Source organism: Apodemus sylvaticus, chromosome 2 (genome assembly GCF_947179515.1).
Source record: "Apodemus sylvaticus chromosome 2, mApoSyl1.1, whole genome shotgun sequence".
Classification (NCBI taxonomy): domain Eukaryota; kingdom Metazoa; phylum Chordata; class Mammalia; order Rodentia; family Muridae; genus Apodemus; species Apodemus sylvaticus.
In genome coordinates, this window is record NC_067473.1 from 174,153,136 (window position 1) to 174,172,011 (window position 18,876).

Sequence of the window (18,876 nt, forward strand, 5' to 3'; positions counted from 1 at the left end):
TCATTGGCAGCTGCTGGAGCAGGGAGAATGCTCGTGTGTGTGTGTGTGTGTGTGTGTGTGTGTGTGTGTGTGTGTTCTACACTATAGTGAATGGCCCCATACCCATGCAATAACCAGACTTAGAGTGTTATTTAAAAAAGACAGAAAGAAAGAAATAGAGGGAGGAAGGGAGAGAAAGGGAGAGAGGGAGGGAAGGAGGGAGAAAGAGAGAAATAGGACAAGAAGTTGGGAGGTAGACATGTTTTGGGAGACATGCAAGGTGTGAAAGGAGGGCAATGGGAGACATGCAAGGTGTGAAAGGAGGGCAATGGGAGACATGCAAGGTGTGAAAGGAGGGCAATGGGTTGGCGTTGTGTGGATATGACATTTCAGTGTTCACACATGAAATTCCCAAGAATGAAGAAAAAAAAAATCAAAGTACCACTTATCCAATCTTAAAAAAAAAAAAAAAGAGTACATAGAGAACCTTTCAAAAATGGCTCCTGTCATATCACATGCATGTTCAATTTCCAATGAACAGATTTAATTTGAATGATACAGTAGTCTGGGGCCAGACTGTTTTTTTGTTTTGTTTTGTTTTTGTTTTTTTTTTGTCTTGTTTTTTGTTTTTTATTTTTAGGGAATATTTTCTTTTAAAAAATTTTTTTTATTAGATATTTGCTTTATTGACATTTCAAATGTTATTCCCTTTCCTTGTTACCCCTCTAAAAACCCCTTATCCCATTCCCCACTCTGCTTACCAAACTGCCACCCCCCACTTCCTGACCTGGCATTCCCCTACACTGGGGCATCAAGCCTTCACAGGACCAAGGGCCTCTACTCCCTTTAATGTCCAACAAGGCCATCCTCTGCTACATAAGTAGCTGGAGCCATGGGTCCCTCCATGTATATTCTTTGGTTAGTGGTTTAGTCCCTGGGAGCTCTGGGGTGGGGGGTCTGGTTGGTTCATATTGTTGTTCCTCCTAGGGGGCTGCAAACCTCTTCAGCTCTTTGGGTCCTTTCTCTAGCTCCTCCATTGGGGACCCTATGCTCAGTGAATTGGTTGGTTGTGAGCCATGGGTATTTTGATCCCCCTTCTAAGAAGGATGGACTGTTTTCTGTTTTTTTCCTAATTGTTGTTCTTTTTGTTTTAAACTTTAATTCTATCATTAAAGAACTGTATAGCCTTGGGCAGGATTTAAACCAAGAGCAGCAGTAGTCTATTCCTTATAAGATTGCTGTGAAGATTAAATGAGACAATTTTCTTCAAGTTTTTAGAAAAGGCAAAAACTAAATAAAGCAAATAAATGAAATTAACTTCTCTTTTCTTTCTGGCTCATAAATATTGATATTTCCCAAGGTCTGGCTTGACTTCTATTTTATTATGCCTTATATCCTCAAAGGATAATCATGATTTCCAAGTCTATGTATGCTATAAACTACCAGCTTTGTATTTCTAATTGAGTTCTCTGTGTATTTATTGTGTCTTTCATAAAAGAAGGAAATTTAAACCAGAGATGATTTGAGTATAGCCAAATATCCTTCTTGCAGCTTATTTTACATCTTAAACTTTTATTTAAGTAATTAGTTATACTTGGGGATGAACATAGGGTCTCGTGAATGCCAGACAAGCATCCAATAATGAACTTGCACATCCACTCTCAATATATTAAATTTAAAAGTAATTTAATTAGATGATATTTGTATTTGTTACCTTCTTATTGCTGTGACAAAATATCTAACATAAAATAATTTAAAATGTGAGGGGCTTTTTTTTTTTTTTTTGGCTCATTGTTTGAGAGACACAGAGAAGGCAGAGCAGTGTGAACATGATGTAGCTAGTCACATTTTATCTCCAGTTTGTGTTTAATTAATTTTCTATTTCTGTGAAGAGATCCCATGACCAAAGCACCTTATAAAAGATAGCATTCAATTAAGGGCTTGCTTACAGTTTCAGAGGGTGTGGTTGTCTGACTGACAATGCCACACCTCCATGGGCTCCTAAATCAGAAGACTTAGTCCTCAGGTGGTGAAACTGGATAGGATTAGGAGGTGTGGCCTGGCTGGAGGAGGTGTGTCAAAGACACAGGGAACTGAGGTTTCAAAACCCTATACCAGGCCTCACTATTAGCTGACTGTCTACAGATCAGGATACAAGGCTCTCAACTACGGCTCTAGTGCCACACTCATCTGCTTCTTTCCACCAAGATCATCAACCACCCTGCTAAACTGTAAGCAAGCCCCCAATTAAATGCTTTCTTTTATAAGAGTTGCCTTGGTTATGGTATCTCTTCAAAGCAGTAGACCAGTAGCTAAGAAGAAGGTGACTTTCTACCATTAGGGCTGGGAGCCTAGTAAGAGGCAGGAAACATGGTGCAGGAGCAACAGCAGAGAGCTTCCATTTGCTCTGCAAATTGGAGGCAGGAATAGAGAAATTGGGTCTGGTATGGATTCTTCTTCTTCTTCTTCTTCTTCTTCTTCTTCTTCTTCTTCTTCTTCTTCTTCTTCTTCTTCTTCTTCTTCTTCTTCTTCTCCTTCTTCTCCTTCTCCTTCTCCTTCTTCTCCTTCTTCTCCTTCTTCTCCTTCTTCTCCTCCTCCTTCTCCCCTCCTCCTCCTCCTTCTCCTCCTCCACCCTCCTCTTCCCCCCTCCTCCTGCTCCTTCTTCCTCATCCTTCTTTAGATTTATTTATTTATTTCATGTATATGGGTATACTGTTGCTGCATTCAGACATACCAGAAGACGGCATCAGATGCCCGATGCTTGTAAGCCACCATGTAGTTTCTAGGAATTGAACTCAGGACCTCTGGAAGAACAGTTCATACTCTTAACTGCTGAGCCATCTCTCCAGCCCTGGTGTGGATTCTTCAAACTTCAAAGTCTACCTCTCAGTAACATACATCCTCCAAAGCCACAACTCCTAGTCCTTCCCTCACGTGTTTGATATTCAAATTCATGAGCCTATGAAGGCAAGTCTCCTTCAGATAGCCATAGTTGGGAAACACAGAAACGAACACTGGTGTTTATTAGGCTTTCCGTTATAGTTTGAGTGAAAAATGTCTCGTTTAGGCTCCTAATCTGGTGGTGCTGTTTGGGAACATTTGATGGTCCCGTGGTGGGACCTTTACAAGGAGCAGCCTGGCTGGAGGAAGTACAGCACTGAGACCTGCTCTGATGCTTTGATAGCATTGGCTTACTTACTGCTTGCTCTCTGCTTCCTGTGTGCAACTGAGATGTGAGCTCTCAGTTTAAAAAAAAAATCTTTAGTAAAAAGCTTCCTCCTCTGTGATTATGAACAGCTAGTCTTCTGGAACTGCAAGCCAAAATAAACCCTTCCTTAAGATACTTCCAGTTACAGTCTTTCATCACACAACAGAAAATAACTAGTGTACTTCCTCAAATGCTTCCTTCTATTTACATCTTACTCCATTAAAAAGAAACTCTTAGCAACTGTCTCAGTTTCTATGGTGTGGAGAGACACCATGACTAAAGCAACTCTCACAAAGGAAAGCATTTCACTTGGGCTGGCTTACAGTTCAGAGGTGTTGTCCATTTTTGTCATGGCAGGAAGCATGTCAGCCTGCAGTCAAACACAGTGCTGGGGAAGGAGCTGAGAGCTCTGTATCCAGATCAGCAGGTAACAGGAAGAGAGACACTGTGCTCTGTATGTGCATATTTGAAACCACAAAACCTATCCCAAAGTAACACAATTCTTCTAAAAATCCCATATTTACTTCAGTAAGGCAATACCTCCTAATAGTGCCACTCCCTATGAGCTATAGGGACACCATAGCAGCTGTGTTAGGTATTTTTAAATTGCTGTGATTAAACACCATGACCAAGGCAATTAATAAAAGAAAGCATCTAGAGCCAGGCGGTGGTGGACACGCTTTTCATCCCAGCACTCTGGGAGGCAGAGGCAGGCAGATTTCTGAGTTCGAGGCCAGCCTGGTCAACAGAGTGAGTTCCAGGACAGCCAGAGCTACACAGAGAAACCCTGTCTCAAAAAAAAAAAAAAAAATCCAACACCCCCCCCCCCCAAAAAAAAGAAAGCATTTAATTGGGTTTATGGTTTCAGAGGGATTGGAGTCCACTGCTGTCATGGTAGAGAGCTTAGCAGCTGACCAGTAGGCACTGTGCTGGAGCGGCAGCTGAAAGCTTACATTCCAGCTCAAAAAATAGGAAGCAGTGAGTTCATTAGAGGTTGGAGGGTTCTAAAGCCTCAAACTCCAGCCTGCATGACACACATCTTTCAACATGATGTACCTCCCAGTCCTTCCTAAACAGTTCCTCCAACTGGAGACCAATATTCAAACCTATGAGCCTGTGGGGGCCATTCTCATTCCAACCACCACAGCAACTAGGAAGTCTTGTAAGCACAGCTAGTTTCCAGGCACATACACAGTAACCTCCAACAGAGAATCCCTTAGGGATCTAGAGAAGTACAAAGTGAAGGGCTATGATTATCTTTAAAGAATGAGGCAGTATAGCTGTAACTGATTGGCCTCTTTCATATGTTAAGGCCCATGCCTGTAATCCCAGCACTCTGGGAGGCAGAGGCAGGCAGATTTCTGAGTTTGAGGTCAGCCTGCTCTACAGAGTGAGTTCCAGGACAGCCAGGGTTATATAGAGAAACCCTGTCTTGGAAAAAAAAATCCCCCAAAAAACCAAAACCAAACCAAAACAACAACAAAAAACAAAACATATGCTAAGGTTCCATGTCTGGGCAGTGAAACCAAGTCAGGTGTAAATACTTGTGGTTAGACCTTGTTCAACTTGCATAATCTAGATTCATATTCTAGGATTATGGCTTCCTATATTTGTCAGTGCTAGAGTGTCCAGAAGAGAATCTGATGACATCTGATGGATCTGATGAGAAGGGAGGCAGAACTGAAGCCTAGCAGTTCCCTTACTCAGATGTGGTAACAGGGAGGTTGGCACTTTCTCGGTCATGCTGTCTCCTTCATTTCACCTTTAGCTCTTGCAGCTGCCAAATCTGTTTGAGCAACCATCCCAAGAGGAAGCAACCACCAGAAGCCTGACTTCTCACAAGGAGCAGAGACAACCGAAGCAATGCATTCCCTTTGCTATTCCACATAAGCAATGCTTAGACTTCACGTTTCTGTTTAATTAGCTGGGGACTCCTTCCCTTTTGGTCTAGCTAACCGGAGTGGATTACTGTCTCATCAGTTCTAAAGGCAGGTAGAGGGAGCTCAAACAAACTTAAGCCCAGAACACACAAGGGTGTCCGATCCTCTTACCAAATCCTCGGTGGATACCATCATTGGTTCCGGAAGTGGGTCCAGGGAAACCGAGTGTGATGATGAGACTTTAAATTTGGTTCTCTGATCTGCCTAAATGTAAAAGAACTGTGATATTGTAAGTAATAAAATGGTGGCTCACTTTGCAAAGTGGCAAAATAGTTACATCACACGCCATGGAAAACCAGGATCTACATGCAGAATATGCAATTCAGACTCCTGATACAATACACAAAAAATTTATCTCGCTGGAGCTGCTGGCTCATGTTTGCAAGCTCATAGGTCTGGATGGCTGAGGATTTCAGGTTCAAGGCTTGTCTGGGCCTCACTGAGCCTAAGCCAGCTTGGATAACTTTGCAAGATTTGTTGCAAAAATCAATCAAACAAACAAACAAAAAATCCATAGGTCAAATACACAAAAAGAATAAAAGGTAAGGAAGGACTGGGCACATGACTTAATGGTAGAAAATAAAATACCTTGAAAGCAGATTAAGGACATAAACAAACACAAGCCTTGAAACTAAAACCACAAATAAGAAAATGTAGGGGAAGCCTTCACAAAATTGAAAACAAAACAATTTAAGAATGTATAAAATAAGCCCCCTTTATTCAGTCTTAAATGTTGAGGCACATGCACATGCTCCAGGCTCAGAGCATAATTTATTATTTAAAACTTTAAATATCACCCCTTCACACACACAAAGAGGAAAAAAAACCATGGAAATTTACAAATCCCCTACAGACTTCTTTCTGGTTGTTCGCTTCCTCTTTTTATCCAATCACCCAGCCACACAGCCAAGACTGGCCTCGTAGCCTACCATCCTGCAGAAGCCCAGAGCAAGGACCCAGAGCCCTGGGGGGCTTCCTGCATACTAGAAATCTGTATTCAGACCACAGGACCTGTCTCACGACTTCTGTGGATTTTTGTGCTTGCTCTTTATGCTCAAATGAAAGCAGTTCAAGGGGCTGTGGCTGTTGAGCTTTTGATAAGGTTGTCTTTTTCCCCTTTTGCACTCATCTGGACCAGCACTGGGCGCTCCTCCTCTCAGGAAAATATTGAGGCCCACAGAAGTCAGCCTTAGAGGCACCTTTACCCCTGCAGCTGGCCTGCATCTACAGGGCCAGGGATGTTTGCAGCTGCCTGGGCTCCACCAGTGAAATCTGATCTTGCTGAAACCATGAATTCTGTTGTTATAGAGGGTAGGCTAGTACGCATGCTCTGGTCTCAGAAGTAGAGTGGGCACATGTGAATGGAGGATAGTTTACTGATTGTCCTGGTTGTTCATAACTGGAGAACCTCCGTTGTTGTTTGATTATCCCAGAGCACCTGGGTGCCAGTATGAAGCAGCACCACCTTAGCCATCTCTCTCTCTCTCTCTCATTTTTTTCAAAACAGGGTTTCTCTGTTTAGCCCTAGCTGTCCTGGAACTTACTCTGTAGACCAGGCTGGCCTCAGACTTAGAAATCTGCCTGCCTCTGCCTCCCAAGTGCTGGGATTAAAGGCATGTGCCACCACTGCCACTGCCCAGCCTTAGTCATCTCTGAAATACATCTTTTGTGTGTTGGTCCTGGGGAAACACTTCCCAAAAGATTTCACCTCAATGATCTCCTTTTTTTTTGTTTTTTTTTTTGTTTGTTTGTTTGTTTTTTGGTTTTTTTTTTCCGAGATAGGGTTTCTCTGTGTAGCCCTGGCTGTCCTGTAGACCAGGCTGGCCTCAAACCTCAGACTCAGAAATCTGTCTGCCTCTGCCTCCTAAGTGCTGGGATTAAATGCATGTGCTACCACCGCCCGGCTATCAATGATCTCTTCTTAATGACAGCTGATTCTTCAGCCCTAGCAGTCCATCATCCATTGTCCCAGAAGAACAAAGTTCTGGTCTCTTGTTCCTCACTGCTGGTTCTTCAGCTCCAGCTCACCAAACACCACGGATTCTTCACACAAATGGCCTGGTAGAGTCTTTGCTGTCGTCTGAAACTTCACAAGGTAGGCCGCCGTCCTCTGCACTGATTATCTTATCTCTTTAGCTTCTGTATAACAGTTCACTGCTCTCTCCAGTCAATGCCTTTATTCCAAGGTCCTTCCAGTCTGCCTCTAATCAACATGCCCAGATCTGCCACAGGAACACGGGCTGGAGCAGGGACATGGACCTCATGTTTCCTTTCTTTTCTTCTTTCTTTCCTCTTCTCCCTTTCCTTTCCTTTCCCTTTCCTTCCTTCTTTCATTTGCTTTTTGAGTCAAAGTTTCTTTGTGTAGTCAAGGCTGTCTTAGAATTCACTCTGTAGCGCCGGCTGGCCTAAACTCACAGAGATTGACTTGCTTCTGCCACACAAGTGTGGGTGCTACCTCTCTGCTCAGTCTTTCCCTTTTTAAGGCTTCTTGTTAGATTAAGTCAAGTCTACTCAAGGTATTATCTTGTTCCACTCAATCTAGTATCTTAATTACATCTATAAACACACCCACCTTTTCCTTTTCTCTCTCTCTTTTTTTGAAATGGGGTTTCTCTATATAGGCCTGGGTATCCTGAAACTCGATCTGTAAACCAGGCTGGCCTTTAAGTCATGGATTTGCTTGCCTCTGCCTTCGGAGTGCTGGGATCACAAATGCCACTCACTTTTAAGCAGTAAGGACTGCACAGGGCGTGAACTAAATCTCAGGATTCTGGAAATTGTGCGTCGGTGGATGCTATCAGTCAGTAAAAGGGCCCTCACCTAACGAACGTTTGGACGGCAGGCACTGGAAAGATTCTAGATACTGTACCACTTTTTATGTCGCCAGGAGCTGTTTCTTGAATTTCAAATTCCTTGGGTTTACCTGTTTAACGTCCTAGTTGAACTGTCAAGTACAGGACAGTAATGAAAGCTGTGATCTTCTTTGAAGAGTCTCAAGCTCCAGATGATCTGGGAGCATGTGGCCCCAGGTTGGCCTTGTTCTCCCAAGATCTGCCTCATCCTCCCAGAACGCTGCTGGGAACTGAGCCACAGCTGGCCCTGGGAGTGTAGATTTCCTCAGCACTGACAGCTACTTAACTTTTGGAACACAATGATTGCTTAAGTTACTATTGAACAAATACTTTACGGGAGAAATTACGTTTAAGGGATTGAACTTTCCACCTAATATATTTCCCCCCCCTGGCTCTTACTGATTTATAAAACATTTAGGATCTTTTCTACATTCTAGCTTCTCTCAATTTGTTGGAACAGTGATTATTATCTCTATTTCAGAGATAAATGGATTTATGAAGTGTGAGGGTATGACTGGTAGTGCTTGCTCTGTTACCGATTACCCCCACAAGATGTTTATCTCCACATCTTGATGATTAGCATAATTAGTTTAGTGAACTTTAAGTGATACCTTTAAGCAACACTTGTGAGCTTGAAGCAGACTGACTTAAAATTCCAGACCTGTGTGGGCTATGTGGCAAGTTCAATGCTAGACTGGGCTAAATTGCATGAAATCTTCCTCAACAAAACAAAACAAAAAAAAAATGTAAAAATTAAAAAAAAATGGATAAATTACCGTACTGTAGGCTTCTAGACTTTATGGAAAATTCTCTTCGCTTTTTAAACACTCACCTACTTCTTTTCTCAAGTCTCATGATGGGGTGGCCACTGAGGAATCTCCACGTTAAGAAAATAAAAAAAACCAAAAAACAAAAAAAACCCCAAAAACCAACACCTCGAGCCAACGGTGCAGGGGGGAAATCACAATCCGTATGCGATTGAAAAGACGGCAGCGCCACCACCGCGGACGGGGCCCATTTTCAAGGCAGGAGGCGTGGCCAAAATCCCTCATTCAAATAAAAAACCAGGAGATTTGCATGGAGAATAGGCATCGCGCGCGTTCATTGGCCGATCGAGCAGTGGGTGGAGTACATGGTGCGCCCACGAAGCTCCGCCCCCGTCTATTTGCATAACGGCCCCGGCGCGTGCTGGGGAGAAGCGGGTTTGTTTTTGAATCTGCGGTGGCAGCGAGTGGAGCGCACGGCTGAGACGGCAGCGTCCGGGACGGCAGCGCGGGACGGCTGCGTAGGAAGGAACTCGGGTCCCAGGCCCTCACCTCCCGCCCCCGAAGGTATATGCGAGTGCCAGGGGCTGTTCTAAGCACAGTCGGCGAAATGACTATTGTATTTCGGAAGAGTCAAGACCGCATTATGGCGGCTGCGGGAGTTGAGTGTGCGCCTGCGCGGTTGCGAAGCTGCGGGCGGGCGCTGCATGGGAGCACGTGATCGCTGGGGTCGGGCTCTAGCTGCAGTTGAGCAGCTGGCCGGGCGGTGGCTGCGCAAGCGCAATATTCATTTTCAAGAGCTAATGTTCTTGTTGGACGCCATTTGGGTTCTAGATTTAATTTTTCTCATTCTCGAGGGAGTTTCGTCTCGTGCCTCTTCTTTTTACATTTTCCGAGGAAAACGTTTCTCTCATGTCTTGCACCTACCCGCACCTTAAAATCCTTATTTTCTCCGACGGTCTCAACACTGCAGCCTTTATTTATTTATTTATTTATTTATTTATTTATTTATTTATTTATTTATTTATTTTGGTACAATTTGCCTCTTGTGGATCTCGATTATAATTTCTCGCGTTTAGTTAGGTATTTCTGGATTCGCGTTCCATTTAGGGAGATAAGATCGGCACCTAGTGGTGTTCTCGGGGGAAGTGCATTTACTTCAGCTGCACTTTTGTAAATAAATTTTTAACCCTGTTTTTACCGGTTTGATTTTGGATGTTCAGTGTTTCTATATTTTTATAGAAACTTGCAAAATAGAAACTTTATTTTTGAATTGTTTCAGAGGACAAGAAAAGAATGTACAAATTAAGTTGAAATCTCAGTTTTCTCAGGTATTATATCTTTCTTTTTTTTTGTAAAATATTTCATCCAAAGTTAATGAAGTTTTAATCCTGAACAGTTTGCCAAGCACTTGAATCTTTAATGTTTTTAGTTTTACTATTTCTTTACTTAAATAAATGTTAAAAATAAATAATGAATTTGATTTCTCATTATTTTGTGATGATGTATAAGCTTTTATACCTTTTTTATTTTTTTTAATGAAGAATTTTACAAATAATTCCAGGTTATATTGAGGCCCTTATGCATTAAGGGAATCAATTAAAAATTTTGAGTTTTTTTTTAATGTGCCGTATAGTATGTATATGATGTATGCTTTATTTAGCTGTGTGTGTTCTGGTTTTAGTTTCTTAAAATAACTGTGTGTGTGCGTCTGATTAAAATTGTGATGCCACTAAATTTCAGTTGTATGTAGCACAATTGGGTCAATATATGTATAACTTAATATCATTTTCTTATTCTACCCTTTGTTTCTTAGTAGTCTAAAAACTTGTCAATGGTTTCATGAACTTCATATGTCATCCATATGTACAGTCACTTTTTTAGTTGATTATGTAACCCAAGTTTAAATCAGTCTGTTGTCAAATTAAGTGCTGTTATAATGTTGATTGGTTTGGGGTATCTCTATTACCTGTAACAAATACTCTTAGAAATAATAGGATATAGTTGAAAGGAGCACTTTGGGCTGATTTATTTAATTTTTAATGATGTGATGTGACATGGAATGGAAGGATGGGCAAGAGCCTTTTCTCCTGTAGGAAGCAGGTCTAAATTTGATGTAATGGGATTCTTGAGCCTCTGTAGTCTTGTACCTGGAATGAAGGCAGTTCTGCCTTTTTGAGACTTTGATGCTTCTGAGGTGGTTACCCCCACCCCATTTTTAGACTCCTAGTACTTGGGTTTATGTATTTAAACTTAACACTTTTGTTTGAATGCATGGGTGATTGTGTCATGGGTTAATATTGATTATCATAAGAGGCCCTGGAAAATTATATAACATGTAATTTCAATATTGATGGGACAGTTTTGCTATTATATTTCTTAGAAGCCAAATGTAATCTTAAGTTTACTAAAATTAATGAATTGTCTGAATGTCAGTGATTGATTCTTTAGTATATCAGAAACAAGTACTAAAAGTTTGAAATTTTAGTTTGGTTATGATTAAGTGACGCTTTAGCATACAGTGTACATGTATGTATACACATTTATATATAAATATATATGCACACATACATACTAGGTTACTCAAAGTATGAACATTTACTGAAGTTATTTAAAAATATAGTAGTTTTGTAAATTTTAAATATGTAGTTCAGAAAACAGGCTGGAATGATTTAAGTCATAAAATTAAATTTTTATTTTTTAAAAATTATTTGATTTTTGTACTATGTTTGAATACTTTTCATTTACATTTGAAGATTTAGTATTATGTTAATCACTCTTAACTACTCTGGTCATCTTTGTGACTGCTGTGGTAGATCAGTCTTTAAATATTTATCACTATATGTATTTTTGCTTATGTTTTTCAAGACAAGGTTTCTCTGCTCTGGCTGTCCTGGGACTCACTCTGTAGACTAGGCTGGCCTTGAAATGCTTGCCTTGGCCTCTGCCTCCAAGTGCTGGGATGAACGTCATGCGCCTTCACTGTCTGACTTAATTTTTAATTAATTCCCTGCATTTTTCCTTTCTGGTTGTGCTGTGGGTCAGATCCAGGGCCTTAGGCATGCTGAGCACACACTAACGCCCAGCCACGTTCTGCATACAGCACAATGCCTGCTCTTTTAATGTAGACATAATGGGTGTCTTCTCATTTTAGTATACTAAAATGTTCTTAATAATTATGTAATAATGTGTTATCGAAATCTTAATTATCACATATTCTCAAATTTGTTATTAGTCAATCGGTGTCTTTATTCATTTATTGAGAAAGTGTATCCCTGTGCAGCCCAGGCCAGACTAGAACTTGCGGTCTTGAAGCAGATGTACCTGGTTCTGCTGGGATTAACTGCCTGGCTCCAGTACGGTTTTAACTATCTGGAGGTTATTTGTACTGTATGTGTGCACTAGGACTTTCTAGGCCTCCTGTGCAGACAGTCTGTGGCTCCATTTCTATTTGTTCTCCCCTCCTCCCCACAGCGTCTCAGATGTAGCTCAGGCTGGCCTAGGCCCTAGGCTGTTCTTGCACTCACTGTTCTGAGTGCTGGTTATTGGCATTGTCAAGCTAGCATGTTGCTTTTTTTTCTAGTAGAAATTTTGTTATGGTAAACACATGGTGAACACAGGTCATAATCTATAACAATAGCTGTTTAAAGTTGGTGTTTCTGTGTGGGGCAGCGGTGGCACACGACACAGTAACCCTGTTTTGGAAAAAAATTAAATAAATTAAAAATAATCAGTGTTTCTAAGGGCTTTGACAGAACAATAATTTGCAAAATAGAACAATGTAGAGATTTTTTATTTTGTTTGCTTTCTTCTTATTTTTCCAGGGACATTTCTCACACTGCCACCAATTAAGGGTAGTCACTAATTTTAAGTAGTAAAGTCGGTTTTTGATTTCTGTGAACCAAACTGTTTTCAGAGGTGTGTGCGTTCTATTATGGATGTTAATGTTCATTTCTGCTTGTCAACAATAGGTATGACAACTTATATTTATTGGAGTTTTTTTGTTTTTTTTTGCTAACTTTTCAAATTGCTTTGTCTTGAGAATTTTCTTCCTTCTGTTTAGTTCGGTGCTTCTTATGTTTGTTTGTTTAATGTAAATAAGGGTCTCCCTGTGCAGCCCTGGCTGTCCTGGAACTCACTATGTTGACCAGACTGTCCTGGAATTACAGGAATTCACCTGCCTCTGTCTCTCCCAGTGCTGGAATTAAAGGCCTGCACCACCATACCTGGCTGCACTACCTTTTTACTTTATGATTTATTCCAGAGCTTCTCTGCAGACAAAGTATTACCCGTTGGGAGATGAATTTTTCTATTTTACTTTCTTCTAGAACTTCATCATTATTTAAAAGTAATCTTTTAAAAGTAGTGTGTATGATGTGTGTGCATGTACTTGTGTTTGTTTATGTATGTGTGTATGTAGGTGTGTATGTGTATGTAGGTATGTGTGTATGTGTATGTAGGTGTGTATGTAGGTGTGTGTGTATGTGTGTGTATGTAGGTGTGTGTGTGTGTATATGTAGGTGTGTGTGTATATGTAGGTGTGTGTGTATATGTAGGTGTATGTGTATATGTAGGTGTGTGTGTATGTAGGTGTGTGTGTATGTAGGTGTGTGTGTGTATGTAGGTATGTGTGTATTCCGCCTTGGCTTCTGTGTAGACTTTAGTGTAGAAGCTTAGGAGACTGACCTTGTTTCTGACTTCATTTGGGCCAGGATGGCTTAACTGCTTTGCGTTGAATTCTCCCGCCTAGCTGAGCGAGGACCTTCTGGGTGTCACTGTGAGAGCTTGGATTGCTGATACTGGCACTACTGCTGTGTCTGCATCTGAGCTTTGAACTTGGGTTGTTTATTTCTCTAGCTCTATTTTGTTTTTTCAAGACAGTTTCTCCTGTAACAGTGCCACTGTTCTGGGACTGGCCTTGAACTCGCTGATATCCCTGTGCCTCCGCCCTCCCCAAAGCTGGGATTAAAGGTGTATACCACCAGTGCCTGCCTAAAGTATCTTTTAATTGACTTTCAAAATTGATGAATTTTGTGTTTACAGATACAGGAGTGCTTCCCTCCTTGAAGAGGGTCTCTCGTTAGAATGGAGCTCACCAGTTAGATTAGACTGGCTAGTAAACCCAGTATCTTCAACCTCCCAGTACAGAAAAGACAAAAGCAACCTTCACCTTGTCAACCTTTTATGTAGGTCCTGGGGTTGGAACAAAGGTCCTTATAGTTGCAAGGTGTTATAGGGCCATACACCACATTAAGTAGTAGATAAGTGTTTTTACAGTGCTGCCGTGTACTGTTTAATTAAAATACCCATGCCTCGTTCTCACAGTGGTGTTAGTTAACGTGTGGTTTTGTAGATGAACTTTAGATTCTTTTGGTTATATCAAAACAACAGTACTCTTTGTTTAGAATTATATACAGTAAATTTAAATTTGAGGAGTTTTTAAATCATGTCCTTAAAAAGTCATAAAGAACATGCAAACAAAACGTGCACTTCTAGACTCCTAAAATGTACAGTTTTTTTGGAAATTATGGGAAAACTTATGATTCCTATGATCAGTCAATAAGCTGCCATTTTACTTTTTTTTTTTTTTGAGTGTTGATAGTAAGAGAGATAAATTATGAGAGCAAAAGGCTAAATTTCTGGGTTTTTTTTTAATTTGTTGATAAGAAAGTTGAAAGATAAGCCATTTAAAAGCTGAAAAAGTAGGTTTCAAAAGAAAGTATTTTACAGTATTTGAAACCATTTTTATTTTGACTGGTGGAAGTCTGAAAAGTTATTTATTCACTGTTTGGCCAGGATGGGACCAAATAAATAAAAAAATAACTTTATTTTTGCTATAAAAATTGTTTTCTTTTAGAACATTAAATTGTTATTCTTTTCCTACTTTATATATACATTTGGGTTTTTTTGTTTTGTTTTGTTTTTGTTTTTTGGGTTTTTTTTTTTTTTTTTTTTTTTTGTTATTTTGTTTTTTTTGGATTTGGTTTTTTCCAGACAGGGTTTCTTTGTATAGCCCTGGCTGTCCCAGAACTCACTCTGTAGACCAGGCTGGCCTCGAACTCAGAAATCTGCCTGCCTCTGCCTACCAGAGTGCTGGGATTACAGGCGTGGGCCACCACCGCCCGGCTTACATTTGTTGTTTCATAAATTTTTTTATGTTGATCGCAGTGACATATTAATTTTTTTCTGGCCTTAATTAAATTCATAGTACATAGACATTCTGGGCCAGCCAGAGTTACCAGAGTTACCCAGCTCATATTTTTAATTACTAATGACATAATTATACTTTTTAATCATTTTTATATTGAAAGGAGTCTGGTTATTGCCCAAATACTTATTGAACTTGTGGAGGCATTAAAAAAAAAATCGAAAGAAAACACATAGGAAAATTTTCCTGGCTTTGTGAAAATGAACCTAGGAAATAGATATCAAGTGTAAGATACTGTCATTTTATCCTGCCTTTGGGTCTTTTTGTAAAGCATATTTACTTAGAAACTTATTTTTTTATGTTACTTTTGACCTTGGTCAAGATCTTTTGAGCTTCTAGTGTATTACAAAGAGTATCTGTTTCCTTACCCAGGACAGAAGTGACCGTAGAGAGGGGGGCTTTGATCAGGAGCCAGGCATGAAGGTTGGCATCTTGGCAGAACACAGGGGAGTCACACTTTAAGGGTTAGAAACAAGAATTTGTCATTTTCTTTTATTTCTTTTCCCTTGCCCCGTTTGTTTTCTTTTCTTTCTTTTCTGGTTTTTTCCTCCTCCCTCTCCATTTCCTTCCTGTCTATCCACTCTCCCCGCCCCCTTCCCCCCCCCCCCCTCCTGAGTGCTGGTGTTCCAGGCGTGTACCTTCCTGTCTGGAGCCCCAGCACGTTGCTGCTTGCGTGCTGAGCAAGCATCCTGCCTCCGATGCAGCATTCCAACTTCTGTTTTGTGTTTTCTTGTGTTTTTGTTGCAGCTATTTTGTTTTTGAGACAGTCTGGTAACTCTGGCTGACCCAGAATGTCTATGTACTTCAGGCTGGCTTCAAAGTTACAGAGAGCCATTCTCTCTGCCTCCTGAAGGCTGATTAAAGGGCAGGCTTTGAGACAAGGTCATGGTCTGTAGCTCTGCCTGGCTACAAGGTCATCGTCCTCATGCCTTGTCCTCTCTGCCCTGGAATACCCGATGGAATGATAGAAGGAAGGCTTTGTGTCTTCTGGTTGTGTAATATCTCCTTCCCTATCAGATTTAAGTGATGTAAAAGTTGGACATGTAGTGGGGCAGTGGTGGCATATACCCTTAATCCCAGCACCTGGGAGGCAGAGGCAATCGGATTTCTGAGTTGGAGGCCAGCCTGGTCTACAAAGTGAGTTCCAGGACAGAGAAACCCTGTCTCGAAAAACCAAAAAAAAAAAAAAAAAAAAAAAAAAAAGTTGGACATGTGGCGAGGGTGTGGCTGAGTCATCAGTATGCCTGCTTGATGTGCCTGAAAGCTTAGATTGGATTCCCAGCACTGCTGACAACCTGGCAGTCTTGAACACCTGCAACCACAGCCCTCTGGAGGGAGAAGTAGCAGATGCATTTCAAGTGTGGTTGTGATAATGTGAGACTCAGAAAATACTCAAAGATGAATCAAGTAAATGAAAGACAAAAAGAACAAAAGCAGAGAGTACAGTAAGGAGTTGTGAAGTTTGTGTTAGGATCTTGGCAGCTAACCTGGTGCCTGCCGTTTCTCTTTCTTTGGTTTTTATGTTAATTAGTTATTTTTGCAGAATTGAGTATTAAACTGAAGGCCTCATCCATGCTAGGCAAGTACTCTTAATACTGAACAGTATTGCTATCCTTCCTTCCCTGAAAATGGATTTACCATCTATGTGGTGCAATAATAGGACTCAAGAGATGGCTCAGTGGTTGGAGAATGTATTGCTCTTCCATAGGACCCAAGTTTGTTTATTAACATCTATGTCAGGTGGTTTACAGTGGCTTGTAGCTCTAGCTTTAGGGTATTTGGTGGCTTCCTGCACTCACGTGTATTCATACATGCATGTGTAATCTCTTTCTCTTTCCCCCCAGCCACCCCCCTTTTCACTTTCTCTTCCTCTCTCTCTGATCTTTATAAAGTCTTAGCAGGTTAAAGCACTTGCTATATATAAGCTTGGTAACCTTGGTTCTATCCCTAGAAGTCACTTTAAGTTGGAAGGAGTTAACTGACTCCAAGTTGTTATTTGACTTACACATGTGTGCTGTGGAGTATACCCTTCACACACATCATAAACACACATAATACAACTTTAAAAATCCTTATGGAAAATAGTCTTGATTATACAGATAGAATTTAAATATTTTAAAAAGTGATTTAGAAAAAATGGTTTGATAATATATGCATAAGAATTTATACATTTAGAAAGGTTAATTATAATTTTTTGTGCAAGAATCTGGTTTTAGGACCAACTAAAAACTGAACAAGCCTCATGATTATTATGGTCACTAGATTTACAGTGAGTCTCTTCATGATGAAAAAAAATCAGCTTTTTTTTCCATTAGTACTTCTATTTGCTGGGTCAGAAAGTATTTTATCATCTTCAATAACTATGTTTACCAGTATGCCACCAACTTAAGTCTCTTACTGAAAACATATAAACTGATTTATAAAAGTCAGAGATGGTCTGTGAGATACCCCAGTGGATAAAGCTGACTGCTACCAAACCTTATCACATGAGTTAGTTCAATTCCTGGGACTCACAAAGTGGAAGGAAAGAATGGACTCCTGCATATTGCACTCTGATCTCCATATAACCTGTAGCTTGGGATAGCTTTGCTTCCCACCCCAAATCCCCAAATGAAGAGAGAGAGAGAGAACAGAGAGAGAGAAAGAGAGAAAGACAGAGACAGAGAGACAGGTACAGACTCCCCCCTTATTCAGTATTTCTACAGAACTGATATTAAAATGTTTCTGATAATTTAACTTACCTATAAGGTCTTTTTGAGTAAGTTTATCAACATTAAATAGTGCTTTAACAAAGTAGTCTGCTTTGTATTAATATTAACATGAAAATCCTGACCTAGTCCCTTGATACAGATGTTAATTCATGAGAGTAATGACCCCTTTATGTGACAACAAATCTCTCTTGCTCTCTTGTATTTAACTTTATTAACTTCTGTTCAATATTATGGAGGTTTGTAGGGCCCTTGCTTCCCAGATGCCACATATTAATCTCCGAGAAGGAGGAAACCTTAGTGTGTAGTAAATTTTATATTTTATTTATAGACAGGACATATGAGATATTTTTGTAGATTTTAAAGATATCTATGTCAGAAAAGATATTCGGCATTTTAATGTTTGAATGATAGTTTGGCTGGGTATAGAACTTTAGGTTGAAGTCATTTTCCTTTGTTTTGCAATACAAAATTGTACACAGGAAGCAAGTGTTCACTAATGTTGTACACTAGAAAGTTTTCTTAAATAATTTCATTGGTGATATCTTCTGTCATTTGGCTATTCCATTTTGAGTTTTTGTTTAGATACTCCATTTTCTCTCTATTTATACTTTGTGTTTTATTGAAGCAGCTTTCTTCAAGTTCATCAGTTTTTTTTTAATTGAGTTTTTCATTTCTTTTCTCTTCCTCTCTTCCTTCTTTTCTTTTCTCTTCTTTTCTTTTCTTTTCTTTTCTTTTCTTTTTCTTCTTTCTCCCTTTTCTGAGACAGGGTTCCCTGAGTAGCCCTGGCTGTTGTGGAACTCTCTCTGTAGGGCTGTCCTGCCTGCTTCTGCCTCCCTGAACGATGGGATTAAAGTCATGCACCACTACCATCTGGCTGAATTTTTCATTTCTTATATTACATTCTGTTTTTCATTTCCTGCTTATACTAATATGTCTGGACTTGAAAGTGCAGCTTTTTTCCTTCATAATATAGGTTTTATAGTGTTCTTCTTGATGTGTAATGTATTTCTGATATGTAATGTATTGCTGATGCGTAATGTATTGAAAGTCTATTTTTTGGCATTTGCTTTCTGTCTTTCATGTTAAAGGCTTGATTGAGTTCCTTTTTGGGAGCTTATTGCATAATGTAATGTGATAGAAGTCAATTGAAATATCTAAATTTAGATAAATTTAAACTTTTCTCTAGTATGATTTTGAGGGGGTCATTTTTAGTA

General features: G+C 40.1%; 1 protein-coding gene and 1 long non-coding RNA gene across 3 annotated transcripts in view; one reads left to right on the plus strand and one right to left on the minus strand.

Moving 5' to 3' along the window:
- LOC127679347 (uncharacterized) overlaps nt 1–8,946 on the minus strand; it is a 58,940-nt gene extending 49,994 nt beyond the window's left edge. Inside the window, exons 1-2 of the long non-coding RNA XR_007976747.1 lie at nt 8,812–8,946; nt 5,239–5,331 (exon numbers count right to left, since the gene is read on the minus strand). This is a non-coding gene — a long non-coding RNA (uncharacterized LOC127679347). The remainder of the gene's footprint in view (nt 1–5,238; nt 5,332–8,811) is intronic.
- Nucleotides 8,947–9,148: 202 nt separating this feature from the next.
- Nucleotides 9,149–18,876, plus strand: part of Atf7ip (activating transcription factor 7 interacting protein) — an 86,468-nt gene continuing 76,740 nt past the window's right edge. The window contains exon 1 of one of the 2 annotated variants that reach the window (XM_052175146.1): nt 9,149–9,310. The gene's annotated coding sequence lies outside the window, so the exon portion shown is untranslated. The remainder of the gene's footprint in view (nt 9,311–18,876) is intronic. The other variant, XM_052175145.1, reaches the window with a different exon arrangement.